The sequence below is a fragment of the Nyctibius grandis genome, chromosome 11, assembly GCF_013368605.1.
Source record: "Nyctibius grandis isolate bNycGra1 chromosome 11, bNycGra1.pri, whole genome shotgun sequence".
Lineage (NCBI taxonomy): Eukaryota > Metazoa > Chordata > Aves > Nyctibiiformes > Nyctibiidae > Nyctibius > Nyctibius grandis.
In genome coordinates this window covers 2,527,943-2,543,976 of record NC_090668.1, presented here as the reverse complement: position 1 = coordinate 2,543,976, position 16,034 = coordinate 2,527,943, and the positions used below count along the sequence as shown (strand labels likewise).

At 51.2% G+C, this 16,034-nt stretch overlaps 1 protein-coding gene across 4 annotated transcripts in view; it reads right to left on the bottom strand.

Annotated features, from left to right (window-relative positions):
• Positions 1–16,034, bottom strand: part of LOC137669033 (keratin, type II cytoskeletal cochleal) — a 62,121-nt gene that overhangs the window by 40,979 nt on the left and 5,108 nt on the right. For 2 of the 4 annotated variants that reach the window (XM_068410897.1, XM_068410902.1), the window contains exons 3-4: positions 7,300–7,435; positions 1,027–1,582 (exon numbers count right to left, since the gene is read on the bottom strand). The exons of 1 other annotated variant lie outside the window; for it this stretch is intronic. The gene's annotated coding sequence lies outside the window, so the exon portion shown is untranslated. The remainder of the gene's footprint in view (positions 1–1,026; positions 1,583–7,299; positions 7,436–16,034) is intronic. One more of the 4 variants, XM_068410899.1, reaches the window with a different exon arrangement.

Below are 16,034 nucleotides of genomic sequence, written 5' to 3'. Positions count from 1 at the left end.
TTTCCCCAGAGGATCTGCATTTACAACCTTTGAGATCTACCTATAGAAAATTTGGCAGGAGGGGAAAATATTATCACACAAGCTTTTAACCCAGCAGCCAGAAGCTGTCAGCCCAGCCATTTTAGCAGTATTACAAAATCATTCTCTCTCTTTTGTCCCCGCTCTGTCCGTGTCTGAGAGGTGTTCACTGATGTGGCTTTCAGAGGAAGGCAGCATCAAGCTTTCCAAACTGAGCTGGTGGGGAGTTGCAGGTAAACAACCTGAGCCAGATGGATTTGTGACATCTGGATTTCCGTATCTGGTGACAAACATGCTGGTTGTACTGGAGGATCCTTGGCCACTTCAGAGTATTTAACTGATTTTCCTGCCTTCTGGGTGGCCCCTCATTCGTTCCCATGCCACCAAAGCTAAAACTCCTTAATTTCCATAAGCCACCTCTCTAGCCAAGAGCATCTCTGCTTGTCTCACCTAAAGGCACTCCAGACTCACACACAGTGGTGTTAGGCCCTACAAATGGGATACTGGTTCCCATTTAACCTAAACGAGCAGGACTTGTCTTTGTATTTATTGAACTTACATAGCAGCTTTTACCTTACCTGGCTGACGCCAGCCAATGCACACCAATCACGTCACACCAAAGCTACTAGAGCCAACTCTGTAGATGCCTTGTCCCTCTGCGAGCGAGGTGGGGGGGATGTTCCTGCCTCAACCCAGGCATTCCTGTGGCTCTCTTGCACAAACCCACATAGACAGTGCCCTGCAGTATTTTCCTTTACGAGGCCAGGCTCTGGCCTCAGCCACTGCCATGCAACCCCACTGGAGTTCCCAGATTTTCAGTTCACAGGAGGAGTTGTTCATAGCCTCTCGGCATATTTCCGTTGAGTGCATCGCAGTATTTCCACATTTCTATAGGATAGACACCACCTGCTCTCCAGGGTTATGGCTGTTATAATAAAGTCTTGCGTGTCACATGAAAAGCCTCGTATTGTTGGGGTTTTTTTTTCCAAATTTCTTACCACAGCTCACCTGAAACAGCAATTTCTTCCCCAGTTGCCAGCAGGTCTCAGCTGAGGACTCTGGCTAATCTCTGGCAGCCAAATGAAGCTGAAATTGCTTCCCAGGTAATTTGTTTGGTCCATATCCCCAAGAAGTACACAGGGCTGGAGGGGCAGACGGTGGATCCAGCGGAGCCAAGGCTTTGGGGAGCTCGCCGTTGTTCTGCCACCAAGCTCTCACGTGGCTTTTGAATCACAGAGCAGCTCAAGCATGTTTCAGGAGACAAAGGGTTATTGCGCAGGCCACCACGCTCCCACCACCATACTCACGTACACAAAGCTTCCCCTTGCTAAATTCTCCCTGCACCTCTGCACAGGTGGGCTTCTGTGCACCCAGGGCCCAGATCCATCCTGGGGAACCACACTTCCACACAGCCCCTCATTTCAGAGGTGTCCTTTCAGAGCACAGGGGTTTTCTTGGTGCTCCTTGCTCAAAAACACCCTCCTCTAAGGGACTTACCTGGGAGATCCCAAAATGGACAAGGCTCCGAGAGGTGCTAGAGGACCTGAGATGGGCGTTGTTCAGCCTGGAGAAGAGAAGGCTCCAGGGAGACCTTCTAGCAGCCTTCCAGTACCTGAAGGGGCTACAGGAAAACTGGAGAGGGACTTTTGACAAGGGCATGGAGTGATGGGATGAGGGGGAATGGTTTTAAACTGAAAGAGGGGAGATTTAGATGAGATACTGGGAAGAAATTCTTTCCTGTGAGGGTGGTGAGACACATGCTCAGAGAAGCGGTGGATGCCCCCTCCCTGGCAGTGTTTAAGGGCAGGTTGGATGGGGCTTGGAGCAACCTGGTCTGGTGGAAGGTGTCCCTGCCCATGGCAGAGGGGTTGGAACGAGATGGGCTTTAAGGTCCCTTCCAACCCAAACCATTCTGTGATTCTATGATTGTCTCTGCTCTGCTGTTTGCTGCCCACCTGAGAGAAACACTGCACTTTCAGGGTCAGCTCAAGGGGTATGGAGGCAGAGGAGGGGAGGACGGTCCAGGCCAGCAGAAAGAGCCACCAGCTGTTAAATCTGGTTTCTCAAACTGGCAGGGATGGGAAAGGGAGGGGGAGCTAGGGGTGAGCTCCTAGCCCTACAAGCTGTTCCCAGCTCAGGAGATGCACTTCAGCTCAGAGCTTCCCCTGGAGGCAGGACCCAGCAGAGTCCTTGGATGAAAGCCCTTCCAGCTGGAGGAACAATGCTGGGTCTGTGCAAGGCTGCACGACTCCAAAGGTGCGTGAGGCCCAGAAGATGAATGACTGCTCTGAAGAGCCCGGCGTCCTCGTAAGGCAGGGTGGGGCTGAGGCTCCACGAGCATGGAGGCGGGGAAGGAGAAACACAGAGCTAGTGTTGCCCGGAATGAAACCTGAATGGAAAGGGAGGGCTTGGGAGCCCTGAACATTCAGCCTGGGGGGACAGGGTGGTCAGAGATGTGTGCTTGTGGCCAGGCTGGAAAGGGCAGGGGCTCAGCAGCAGCCCAGTCCTGCAAGAAGAGAGTTTCTAGCTGTTTTCCCTCCCTGGCATATGTTTTTGGTTTGGTTTTTTTTTGGTTTTTTTTCCTGCTTCTGAGCGTTTGCCACCCAGGGGACTAGGACAGAGCCTCGAGGCCAGAGCAGGGGACTAGGAAGCTGGACTCCTGGGTTCAGTTCATTGTTCTAGGACCTGGGAAAGGACCTGACTCACTGTTTCACTGTCTCAGTTACATCATTGCTCTGTGCCTCAGTTTCCCCATTGACAATTGGAAAGCGTATATCAAGCCACATCACACCAGAGCAATGATTTTCTGCAGCAGAATAATTCCTGCACTCCACTGATGGGAGCTGAGCTATGACTGAGATAGTCACATTGCTTTGGGACACCCATATCTGCCTGTGCACCCATCCTTTCCCCCTCACCATACTACCCCATAAGCACTGACTTCATCCAAAGGACCAGCCCCTTCCTCAGGGCTAATTTCTGGAGCTATTCTTACACCAGAGACACAGCCAGCCCTAAACCCACACATTAAATTCACTGGGGAAGTTTTCCATAGCTTTTTTCCTTATTCAGTGAAGGGCATCACACCCCTCAAGTCTTGCAGAAACACCAGGCAGTACCATCAAGTCAGGATCTCAGAATCCCCTTTGGGGTGCTGGGGGACAGTCCTATAAGGGCCAGGATGCTGAGCCAGCACAGTAATCAACACGATGGCCAACAGATTTAGCTGCTGCTAAAGGAATCGGTGGAATAAAGGCAAGCTCATCTGCATTATCTGGTGAGCTACATCTGTGCAATCCAAAGCACAGCCATCTCCAGGTAAAGCCATATCAGTTTTAACTGCAAGAGGCCTCCCAAAGATGATCTCAAACCCTGTCTGGAGCCAAAGATTGGAGCATCTGCCCCAGCATGGGGAAAGGAGACATCAGATGTCCAGGACACAGCCCAGTTGCGAGACAAAGCCCAGGGGCAAAACTCAGGGACAGATAAACCCATGTGCTGAAAGCAAGGGGTAGAGCTGATTTTGGTGGGGCAGACTCTGGCAGGGAAGATCACGGGGGAAATATTTGTGTCTGCACAACAGCAGCTGGGCTGGAGTCCAGAAGACAAGCCACAGCAGACAGAGGGAAGTGGCAAGGTTCCTCTGCTGTCTTCCAAGCCAGGAGAGGCTGAGCCCCAGACCACATCTAAGGGCACCGCATACCTGGGCTGCTGCTTCCTGGGGTGGCGAGCACCCAAGTGTGAGCTCCAGGCTCCCTCTCCTGGGCAGGTGACACCATTGCAAACGCCTCCAAAGAGGAGGCTCAGAGGCCTCCGAGCTCTGGAGCCCATAAGCTGCCACAGCCCAAACAACCCCCTCCTTTCTTCCAGCAAGCCCAGCCTCCCAGCAGAAAGGGAAAACAGCTCCCACACAGCAAGAAAGAGGACACCAAAGTATGGTCAAGATCACTCCCTGGACACTTCATGAGGCTACGGAGTGAGTGAGGCACAGAAATTTGCCTGATCCTAAAGCATGTTCCTCACCCACCGAGGACTCATGTCCTGGTGGAAATCATGCCTGTAACCCAGCCTGGCTGGCCCAGATTCATTTCACCGCACACAGACTGAGATCTCATTCCTTCATAGCCCACACACACTTCGAATCAGTCTGGGGATCTGCTTGGGGAAGGCAAATCAATTCCCAGCAGAGCTACCAAGAGTGAGAAACACCTCCCTCGATCAGATCCCACCAACCCAGGGAATGGACCTGTTACATTCCCCTCCTTGGTGTCTGGTTTTGGTGAGTAACGCCGAAAGCTCTGGCTGGGGGGTGTACTGCCAGCCCCACACTGAAAAAGGCCATGGACCCTTTCTAGCCTGCAGAGACACACCACTTTTTTGTCCTCTTAGGGTTAAATCCTGCAGGAAAACACTAAAAATAACTTTAGAAAGAGATAAAACAGGTTTTCCTTTGGAAAAACAGCTTTCAGCCCATCTGCCCTCCATGAAGCAGTGATCTAGCTGCATGTGGGAGCATTTCTGGTTCTTCTCCCACCTCTCCTTTCCCTCCAGATGTAGGGATGCTCCCTTGGACAGAAGCAGAGAGAGAGCCCACCAGGCTCCCATTACAACAGGTCACAGACCTGGTCTCGAAGCAGACAGACTATCTTCTAGTCCTCCCCAGGGCACTGAGCAGCCGGGCTCACACAGACAAGTAAATTTAGACTGTGGAAATCTGGCACGAGTTCATGCTCTGTACCGGAGGGGGGGCAGGAAAAATCCCTCCACATGTTCCACGTTAAATTTCTGGGAAATGAGATCGAAACATCTGCCTGGGGTGAAGAGAGGATGGCCTAGAGCTCTAGAGACTTTCCACTACACCTAGTCCCACGGAGTGCAATTGCATTCTTCCAAAAATACCCTCAAGCCCACTCCAATTTCAACCCAGTTTAATCTGCCAGTCCCACTTCATCCACAGCTGCTCCCCCTGGTTCCAGCTCATGTCTGAAGCGACTCCAAGAGACAAAGCACAAGACAGAAGGAGAAAGATGGATCCTCCAGGCTCATCTCCCAGGCCTGCTGCCTGGTACAGCCGTTTCCAGGGATTAAAGCAGCTCACCCCAAGAAACCAGACGTTGGGAAAAGGAACTCCCCCACTCTTGGGCAAAGACAAGAGTTTAATTTCCTTTCCCTGCATGATCTTGGACAAAACTGTGCCTCAGTTTCTCCTATTTGTTTCTTGCCTGCAGCCTAACATGGGATCAAGTTGAGGGGGGTATAATTTAGTTTTCCTAACCAAATGCTCCAGCCCAGGACAGAGCGCAAGGAGTTTAGCAAGCAGGAAAGCAGCTTAACCATCAGGCAGGCACTGATTTGTACTGTCCCTACTGTCTACCTGAGCTTGAATTGATCTCCAGCCCCACCAAGGGGCACCCTTGGCTGCCCACCCATCACCTCCCTGGCTCTTGGGGGACACAAAACCAGCTGCACTCGCTGGGGGGAACCAGCCTCTTTGCAAGCCCTAGAAATCAGCCACGCTGGCTACAAAGCTGTAATTGTCTCCAGGGCACCTGGAGAAGGGAGGGGAGGGCAGAGAAGGGTGGAGGAAAACATGCCCGACCCCATCAGCCCATCCCCACCTCTCCACACATCCCTTCCCAAGAAGGAGGAGGAGGAGCAGCCGGCACTGGCTTTTTTGACCGTATAAGGCCAGGTTTTTCTCTCAGTGGCCAATCCGGGGAGGAATGTGAACACCTGAGCCTTGCCCAGTTTGCCAGGGCCCATCCTCCTCTGCCCACACCCTGCCTCCTCGGCCAGGTGTGCAGAGCTCTACCTGCAGCAGGGGAGGGGAGGCCACCTCCGCACAGCCCACTCCACACCTGGCACAAAACAGGGGGGAAATTCTGCCCTGCATGAATTCATCACTGGGACACTCAGGGCTTTCCTCTCCTGCAGCCCTTCAGACTCCCCAGGGTGGCCAAGCTGAGCTCAGGTTGTCTGCTGCAAGGCTGGGTCACCCCTTTCTTTCAACTATTTCCAGTTATTCACCATCCCAGACATGTGAAACACCTCTTCTTCTGTCCTGCAGCCATCCCTGTTGCTTAGTTTCCATCTCCACCTGCGCCTGGCTGGCTCAGGGCAGCCCTGGGGTCTCTACCTCCCAGACAGTGCCTGGGAGACAGGAACCTGCCTAGACCTGCTAAGGGAGCTTCACCTTTGAGATGTCCTCAGCCTGGTTTTGGTTCAGGAGAACTGGATCATGGCGGGGGGACTCCACGCATCGCCCTTTCTCAGGTGGGACTCCCAGCAGTACCAAAACCGGTGTGCAACAGGGCTGGCAGCCTTCTAGCCCAGTGGCTCCCAGTCCTGGGACCACATCTCACTGCCTTAGCCCAAGGTGAGAGGAGTGAAGGACAAGGTTGGCCCATCACTTGGTGCCCCAAGGCTAGTGAAAAAAAAAAATAGACCCAAGCTGCTACCAGCCAGGAGAGACATAGGAGAGACCCTGAGCTGCCAGCCCAGCCAGCCCCCAGCCCCACAGTCCCGTCTCCAGGCCTCACCGCCCACCTCCGCCGCAGCGATACGTGTGCCAACTCTGCCGTGACTCCGCATGCCAGCGCCCTGACCAAACGAGCCCAAGAATTTCAGAGAAACCAGCGTTCCCTTGTTGTGCTGCCAAGATTCGGTACCCGCCTGCCAACAATCCTGGTTAGAGCGGGAGAGATTCCAGGAGAGTTGTGTCAGCTCACTGCCCTTGGGCTTACAGGGTGGGAGTGCCAACAGGTCCCACACCTCCACCTCCAGGCATGCCAGGGACTCGCACACACGCAGTGAGGCAGCAGCAGCTGCTGCTTCAACACACTCCCCACCCAGCCCAAATTCCTGCATATCCACAAGGCCGTCACAGGCCTGGAGGAAGCCTCACCTGAAACAAAATGGCAGTAAGGTTGGCCGTTTGATGTTTGCCCGTATTTAATCCTGCACAGCCCTGCAGGAGGACAGAGCCCCAGCGTGGGGGGAAAAAGGGTAGGGACCAGCGTGTGTGGGAGGGCAACATTTCGTTCCCTGGAAGGCATGAGTCAAAACAATATTTCCCAGCACCTCCTGACCTGCTCTCCCCTCTACACACACACCATTTACGCTACAGAGCAACATCGCCCCGTGGCACTGGGAGTCTCTGGGAATCCAGGGCAAGAAGCAAAGGGGCACTGGGAAAAGCAGCAGCTCTGCCTACAGATGAGGACATGAACAAGACTGTCCCTGCCTGGCAGGAGGGGTGTGTGGATTGTGGCCCGTGCTAACCTCCATCAGGTCTCAGCAGAGATGGGGACGTTCCTCTTTGCAGCGTGGAAAGTTCATTGTGGCTCGGAACGACCAGCCTGTCCAGAGCGCATTCACAATGCCAAGGATAGATGTGCATGAGTTGGTGTCCATTTTGCTGAGCAAACAAAAGAAAACAGGTCAAGTTATTACTAGTGATCAGGACCGAGACTTTGCAGCTCAGATCAGGGTCTGTCTGTACCAGGTTTCATATGCTCCAAGCTCAGTATGGTCCAGAGACTATTTGCAACCTCACACCCATCATCTTTGCTCTGCACAGATGTTACCTGAGTCTGAGAGCGCTTTCAACTGTGGAGCCTGACAGCACATCATGGCATGGACTGCAGAACTTCACTGGTGGCTTAACCTTGCTAGCAGGCACTGCTAGCACAGAAGACCTGCTCCCTTAGGCCTCTGTAGACATTAGCAACCAGAGCTCGCAACTGGGGTTCAGAGTTTGCTGTCTACTTGAGAGCTAGTGCTGAAGTCTCAGCTATTGCATCCTCTCTGCTCGCTTTAAGCACGGCTACTTAAACAACATGTATCCCTCAACGTCCTCACCAGGAACTACCAAGCGCTCGTGGCGCATTTGAGGAGGTGGAAGAAGCCCAACACGTGGCACATGTCCACCCTTGGGAAATGGAGATGGTTCAGGCCCAGATCACCCAGCTATGCTCCCTCCCAGCCCAACAGTTCTCTCCAAATACACCATGCAGCCCCCAAATCTGATCGAGTTGAGATCCATGGAGGGGCCTGGGTGAGCTGGGGCAGTGCCCAGTGTGTAGGGCAGGGCAACAGAAAATATTTGAGATTGCAGGCTGGACGAGATGAGTCACACACAAGGACGGGCAGTCCAGCTGCCGGAGCTGCCTGCTCAACTCTCCACCCCTACCGGCACAGCACCCTGGGAAGCTGCTACCCGTGGGAACTGGGATATCGCAGCAGGCCAAGCGAGTACAAAAACATGGCTGTTGCCGAGAGGAGATTAAAACTGTCCATCTCTGCAAAGCAATGACTTAGCGAGCGGAGCAAAACCCCAGAGCTCAGCAGGTCTAGGTGCTCGAGATTGGCTGCTCAGCCTGGCAGGATCCCCGTGGCAAGCGGCCAGGTATTCATAACATAATGGGAACAGTGCTCACCCATTCCTGCTGGGGCCTGCGTGTGTTTGCAAGATTTCATAGACACACCCTTCAATTCAAGGCTTTGGAAAAAAAAAAGCTCAGCACCTGGGGAGGAGGGGGGGAGAAAGAGAAGGAGCCACTTCAGAGCTGAGGAATCCCAGCTGTGACTCACCGTGGGGCGGGTGGCAGGGGCTCTGACGCAGGAAGCAAACAGGGCTGGGAACGCTGGGGAGAGGGTCAGGGCAGGCTCCGTAGCCCTGCAAGGGGATCCTGCAGGGCAAGGCAGCCCCTCTGTGCAAAGGGACTCCTCTGCTAGACTCATCCAGCCTCCTCGTGCAAAGTGGGGCTGGTGCCACCAGGGCCCAACTTCTGCTCATGGAAATGGGCCGGGGTATTTTTGTAGCATTAGCAAACCTGGCGTGCACGTTTCCCAGCTCCCTAACACCCACATGTCCAGCTTTACCTGCCTCCATAGCACTGAGATCGACTCCAAGAGTCCCAAAATCTCCTTTGTCTCTAACATTTCTCAGGCTGGCAATATCCCAGTGCAAAACCAAGACCTTCCCTGGCCAGCAATCTCTGCCACCCAAACGTTGGCCCCTTCGAGGTGCCCCACCAACACACACACAGGGGAAAAAAGTTCACACTTAGAAAAGGGAATATAAAACATCTGGGGCTTGGTTTCCAACTCTTCCAGAGCCTTATCATGTAACCAAAGTGATCCGTCAGCTTCTTTGTGCAGGATAAGTGCAGCAGGGCTGAAAGACACCACTACCAACCTAAGACTGCTGATTTGGAGCCTTTTGTATCGTTTGCAGGGGTTAGAAACACAAAACAAGGAGTAAGATAACACCAGTTCGGATCCGTAGCTACAGATCCACTCTAGATTTACACCTGCCTGTCCCACTGACCTCAACAAGGTATAAATCCAGCATTCCCTTTGCACTTCACTGGACAGAAGCTTGTGTAACCTCAGTGAAGTCAGTGACACAGCACCAGCTTATCCCCCCAGTGCCAGCTCTCCCAGTGGGTGACACTGTTTTAAGTCCCAGTTCCTGAAGTCAAGGCAACATGGAAGAACAGTTGCTCTCCTAGTCCAAACCAAAGCTCTAGCCTACCAGCAAGAGAAAACACTCAACAACTGGGACCCCAAAAGACTTACAACCTAGACAAGGGGGAACAACTCCAAATGTCTTTTTCTTTTAAAGCTGTGGACCACAAGGCACTAAAAAAATAATCCTGAAGTTCATTTAGCCTTGGATTTGTCCAGGGGGAAACCTGAAACTCAGCAGTTACCCCTCTTAAGAGCCAGACCTGGGCTAGCATCAGCCAAGCCCCTTGCTCCTTGCTGTTGAGCCTCCGTGTCCATGCTTTCTCCAACCTAGTTTTGTGTGCACCAAGGTGGTGTGGAGTCTCTGGATGAAACAAAAGGACTCCATCCATACATGCTGTGCTGGCAGCTTCCCGGACAGCCAGCTCATACTCATGGCAACAAACACCTACGGGACATGTTCTGACCTGAGCGCTGAATTCAGTTCTCCCCGGAGGATTCGCCCACATACATATCTGGAGTGTGCTCTGCAGATTACTCAACACGTTATCTAGGGCAACAATGACACGTAGATCCAGAGAAAAGCCCCTGACTTTGCAGGGTCCTGGGGGATTCCCAGCTGGACCAAGGCAGAGGATTCAGTGGTTGGCAGGATTGAATTTCAATACAAAACACCTGACTGTAACCCACAAACATGAACTTCTGCCTTGCTGGAAGCTTCTCAGTCCTTGATGAAAGCTTCTCATTCCTTGATGAGACCTTAAGTAGAGTAAGAAGCAACTCGGGGTTCCATCTTTGAATTTATAAACCAGTCCTTGACTGCAGCAACGCTCCAGTCCTCTGCACTGGTTAAACACCTGGCTCACAACTGGAAACTGCCTCTTGTCTGCCCCTCCTATTCACCACTTGCTTCTGGGAAGGGTCAGCATTTCAATGTCTCCTTCCTAAAGTGGGCTGATCCATTCCAATCCTATTGCCACCCTGACCAGAAAAGACCCTCAATTCTTCACTGAAGCAAAGAAAACTCTGAGCAACCTGGTCTAGTGGAAAGGTGTCCCAGAGGTGGCAAATTAAGACTAACTTCAGCCTGACTGTTCTCAACGCTACGCCATCACCTTGCTCCTGATTTATGCTGCTAATAACACGCATTAGCATCTGCCCCTTCTCTGCCAGCTTAAACCTAAGTGGAATAAGCAAAATTTCAGTGAGTGTTGGCTACAGCAGTATAGTGGGACTAGACGCCCTGTGGATTTTATGGGAGCTGGGCTGGGCCCCATTGAGAGTTACTTTTGTGCCAATTTCTCTGCAATTTACTGAGAAGTCTGAGCTTTTTGCAAACCATCCCAGCCATGCAAGGAATGGGGTGGGGATGCTTTGACATAGAGTCTTGGATCGCTTACAGATCCCACCCAGCTCCCTCCATGCTCACCTTTCACTGCTCTCTACGTGCTCTTGTTTCCCAATAACATCAAGAAGAGAGCAATTCAGATAGCGTAATTTAAGAGAAAACAGGCTGCAGGGAGCAAACACTGCCCAGAGCAGAGGGAATGTGCATGGCTATCAGGCCCAGGCACAATCTGTGCATGTGAATGCAGCATCCGAGGCTACACCTGCATCTGTTCGCGTGTGCACAAACACATCTACGTGCACAAGTGCGTGCAGAAGCATCTCTGAACCCCACCGCTTGTCTGCATGGGCTGTGAAGCTCAACTCTAAGCAACGCCACCGCTTAACTGGAAATCCGAGGAGAGACTTGGCCTGGCAGTAAAAAAAGGGGAATGCTTGGGGATGGTCCTGGCTGTTGGTTGGAGATGGAGGGGCAGAAAGGCCCCTAATTAGCCTGGAGTGAATTTTGTTTGGTGGCATCAAATACCCTTTGCACCTCCAGCTGCCTAGCAGACGGGACAAAAACATTCCCCCTCACTAAACAAAAGCCTAACAGATAGAATTTGTGCTGCCTAACCAGATGTATTTAGCATTAGATTCCCGATAGGTTAAGCTACTCCTGTGTACATCACTAACCTTACTAAAGCAAATCCTCATCTTAGTGTGGTAGCTCACCTCCAATTCACATTGCACCCCTTATTTTCTTTGCCTCACATTTTCTGCAGGTGAGGTTGGAACCAAGGCTGCCAACATTCCCTTATTCTTCCATTAAATCCTACCCTGTAAGAAAAAAATCTAAATTCTTTCTACATTTTCACAACAAACAGCTGCTGCGTGCAAAGCAGAACAGACACATCTAATGCATATGTACATGACTGCCCTTGTTCTCAGCGTTTATTGTCTAAGAAGCCTTGCAGAATCACATTTGTTTAGTCTGCAGTGAGATCCAAATCTGGTTTCAGATGTAGATCTACATTTCACAACTAGCCTTTATTCCTCTAACGCACTATTCCAGCCTTTCCACCTGAATCCAAAAACCTGCAAAATTCAGCAGGTCTTCAGATCCTGAGCTCACCTGTTGAGCCATGAACATTGCACTGATACAACCCCTGGTGAAGATGTCTGAAGCAGCCCTACAAAGCAATGCTCCTTTCAGTTCTCAGACACTGGTGAGAGCTTTCCTGAATTCACAGGAACATATTAGAGTTAATTACAGCACCCAATTACACCCCATGAACCATGCCAGGGAAGGACAGAAAGGCCAGGAGTGACTTTGGTTCTCCTAAAAGGGCAACAACAGATTTAGCTGGGGTAGAAGTAGCCTCCCAGCACACACATTTGTGTCCCCCCATCCATGCAAATACTGCTCTGAAGTTAGGAGAGCGATCAGGGCAGGCAGACGGCCCTTGGGCTGGGGAACCTCAGGAGACTCGGCCAGCTCAGACTTCTTTTTCCACCTTGCTGGGAAAGGACAATTCAGAGGCTGGGCCGCCCAGCCCCAGAGGGCTTTGTCAGCATTGTTTGCAGCCCGGATCAGGCTTTCGGCCCCGCCTGGCGCTTCCCTTTGTGCATTTGCTGAGCTCTGATCTTACGGCGTCCATTGCCATAGGGAGGGAGCTGCTCGCAACCGGGGCAGACAGCTCCAACCTACTTTCGCTGGGTTTTGCGCAGAAGGCAAAGCTCGCAGGCTTCAAAGCTTCCACATCAGCAAATTGTCTGACAAGCACCTTTCCTGACGTCTCGTCAAAGAAATGCCAATGTAAGGGAAGTGGAGGGGCTTTTCTCTCCTATGTGGAGGAGCCCAACTTCCACATTATATTCAGGAACAGCTCATCTACGGCCCCTTCCCTTTCCCCCAGCCCCTCCAGCCCAGATCAACCTGCTCTTTGCCACCTCCACTGCCCCCCAGTTCCTGTTTTGCCATCATGCAACCGCAGTGCAGGTGCCTCTTCCCCACAGCAGGTGCACATGCAAAGCAGTTCCTGCGATGGGGGGAGAACGGGCTGTTCTCCCATCTTATCACATAACCAAATTTGTATTTCTGTTACATGACACCCATAGACATATCATAGAGAGAGGAACCAGGGGGAGCCGCTCTCCGTGACCTCCCTCTAAGAGATCTGATGGCCCCTTTGAGTTTCTCTGCTCTTTAAGAGTCAAAGTCTTTAAGATTACCCTTAGACAATATCACACAAGGTGCTGCAATAGCAACTGATGGATTCAGTGGGCCCACCTGCCCTAGACCCTGAAATCAGAGCAGGGAGTTGAAGGGAACCAGGTTCTGCATCAACCAGTTGCTCCACTGATGACAACTGTGACTGTCATCGATGTACTTCTACAGGGAACATGAGACCCTCTGGAAACCTTCGTGTACCTTCTTGGTACGTGCCTCCTCTCCTCCCTGTCTCTACATACACACCTGCACATACACAACATTATCAGGTTTACTAGTGGCTTTACGAGCATTTACACACTCAATAAAGCATTCTTTTGCCTTGCAGTTGTGCCAGCTCTTTGTAAATCCTTAATACTCTTCCTTTTGAACCTGGAAGAGAACCAGGCCACCTCTACCAATACTGTTTGCTGTGATTTATAGCTTACAACTCCTTAAAAAGCCTTTCCTCCCTCTCCCTTAAACCTCTCCCCTTCTGAGTCATGCTCTGCACAATGCCTGGAGTCAGCACTTCACACAAACCAGCTGAAGCTGGTCTTTGGAAAAAAACGCAGACACATCCATACAGAGCAGGGAACAGCTACCAGCCAGGACCTGCAGCCTTGGCAAAGAGTAGAGCAAATTTGCTGGTGACAGCACCAGCTAGAAACGCAGATCAAGAGAGAACACGGAGAAGCAGAGCAGCTCTCCGCCTCCCCCGAAGGCAAAGATCAGTGTTTGGGACACTAACCAGTCACCTGGGAAACTTGCACTGGGGGAGAGAAAGGCCTAGCTCAGGCCTGTTTTTCCCTTTGTATTATTCTATTTTTCAACCTACAGCTCAGGCAAATGGATCCTTTGGCCTTGGGAATCCCCCCAAATCACTTTTGCACCGATTTTATTCAAGGTCAGATGAGATTCCTACTTTCAGCATCGATAGTACAATCCTCAAGAGAAAAGAGCTCATAAATACAAAGGCCAGGAGGTACCCCAGGAATATGTAATTTGATTCCCAAGTCTCATCCACATTTACTCTCCCTTTCTTTCTCCCTCCTCTCTGAAGCTGCTACAAGGCTCACCACTCCTGTGAGGTCCCTGTTCCCTTTCACTGAGCCACAGCGTTTCAGACTACCTTTTCCACTCAAGGCTGACTACTTCAGCACACATTCCCATTTTCTCAGGTTCAACACCTCTGCTCTCTTACAGCTTTTCCATGAAGACAACGCTTGCCCTGAGCACTGTACAAGATGTCATGGAAGAAGCCACACCGTTTTGAAAAGTCCCACAAGGTTGTTTGGGACAAGGTAGAAAAGGTGCTTTCACAGGTCAGCGCAGCTGCCCTGATCCAAGGACAAGGTTGTCCAAAGAGGTGATCTGCAGTGGGCTCAGAAACAATCCAGGGCAAACCAAAAGCAGTTCTGTTCTCAGGCATTCGTCCTGAGTAACAACTGTGGGTATTCTAAGGAAAAGACTAAGCAACACTTGTTTAAGTAATGGTTAAGATGTGGAGTTAAAACTCAACCTGAGTCAGTAAGGAATGCACTGCAGGTCCTGCTCTAGGGGTTGGAGGACAATAAATAGTTCAGCATCTGCCCTACTTAGCCACCTCGGACAACAGGAGTCAGCGCTGGTCAGGCTGGGAATGTCCAGAGAATGCAGTGGTTACTCCAGCAAATCAGTCCCAGGAGATCCAAGAGCCCTGGATAATAGCCACCACGCACATTCCTGAAAAGCCTTCACAACTTTCAAATACTGCCTTGCTAATTCACTTGCCTCCATGAGCTGGCAGCCATGAGATCTAATCCCTGACGTAATGCAACAGCAGCCCTACAGAGACCTCCTGCCCTGGTACCATCAAGGCACAGCAGCTGCAGAAGGGGACTGATGTTCTCTAGGTAGAGATTGACACCAGACCCCACCCAGGTCTCGCATCCAGCTCCCCTGCGCCCTTTTATGCTCATGCTGTGTCACCTAGTCTGATGGGACATGAAGATGGTGGGTGTATTAGAAGGGTATGTTAAAGCCTTTGGTCTCCTGCATGTTTTCTTCACAAAGGGTAAGGGAATTCTTCCCCAACACGCAACCGAGGATCTCTTCCCTGACACTAGCCACTTCACAGCTGAGTTTTTCCCACCACCATCTCACATGCTTGAAATAGTGATCTTACAGGAGGTAATTGAGATTAAAGGGACACGGAGAAAGAGATGAGCAGTCTCAAGGGCCAGCCAGGAGAGGAGCCGCCCTGCTTACTTCCTTTTGATCTCCGCAGAGAACACCACGGAGCTGCCCTTCTCTTTTGATGTGTCACCCTGAAGCTTGTTCTCTCACAGGAGGGCAGGCCTGTTGTAGCATGACTGCTCCTGAATTTCAGCTGCTGGGGTAACAAAGCTGCATTTCAGCAGCTTCTATGCATTTCACAGATTCAGAGTCTCTGGGTTGACCCCAGGGGTGGAGGGGAACTAAGAAGGCCAAAGAGGGACACCACCCTCAGACTCAGCTCTAACTAAATCCTTGTCACTCACATGGAAGACGCATAAATTGCTAGTGCAACAATAAAACAAAATTAATTATTATGGAATCATGAAGCAATCCACACCGGGAAACAGAGCAGAGGATTTACAAAGCCATGTCTAATCTTTGGCCCCCCATATACAACTTAGATGAAGGGGGTTTTAATCAATTACAAAGGCACTTATCTAAAGTGCATTCTCCTACAGAAACACGAGTAAGATCCCTCCTTACCTTCCCTGCTTCACAGCAAGGTCCCCACACTACAGTGAAGGGGTTTAGAAAGCTCTCCTACTCTGAAAACATTATCACTCAAAATAAAACCTTCTGCTCAGAGTCAAGCCGCTCTGTGAGGGACCCAAGGATGGAGGAGTTTTGTTGCAAGTCAAGATAAAAATCCAGGCAGCTGATAATAAGTATTTCATAAGCCTGATCTACAGTTGATTGAACTCGGATTGTCTGGTCATAACAGATCAGGTCTGCACAGCATTTCGTATTC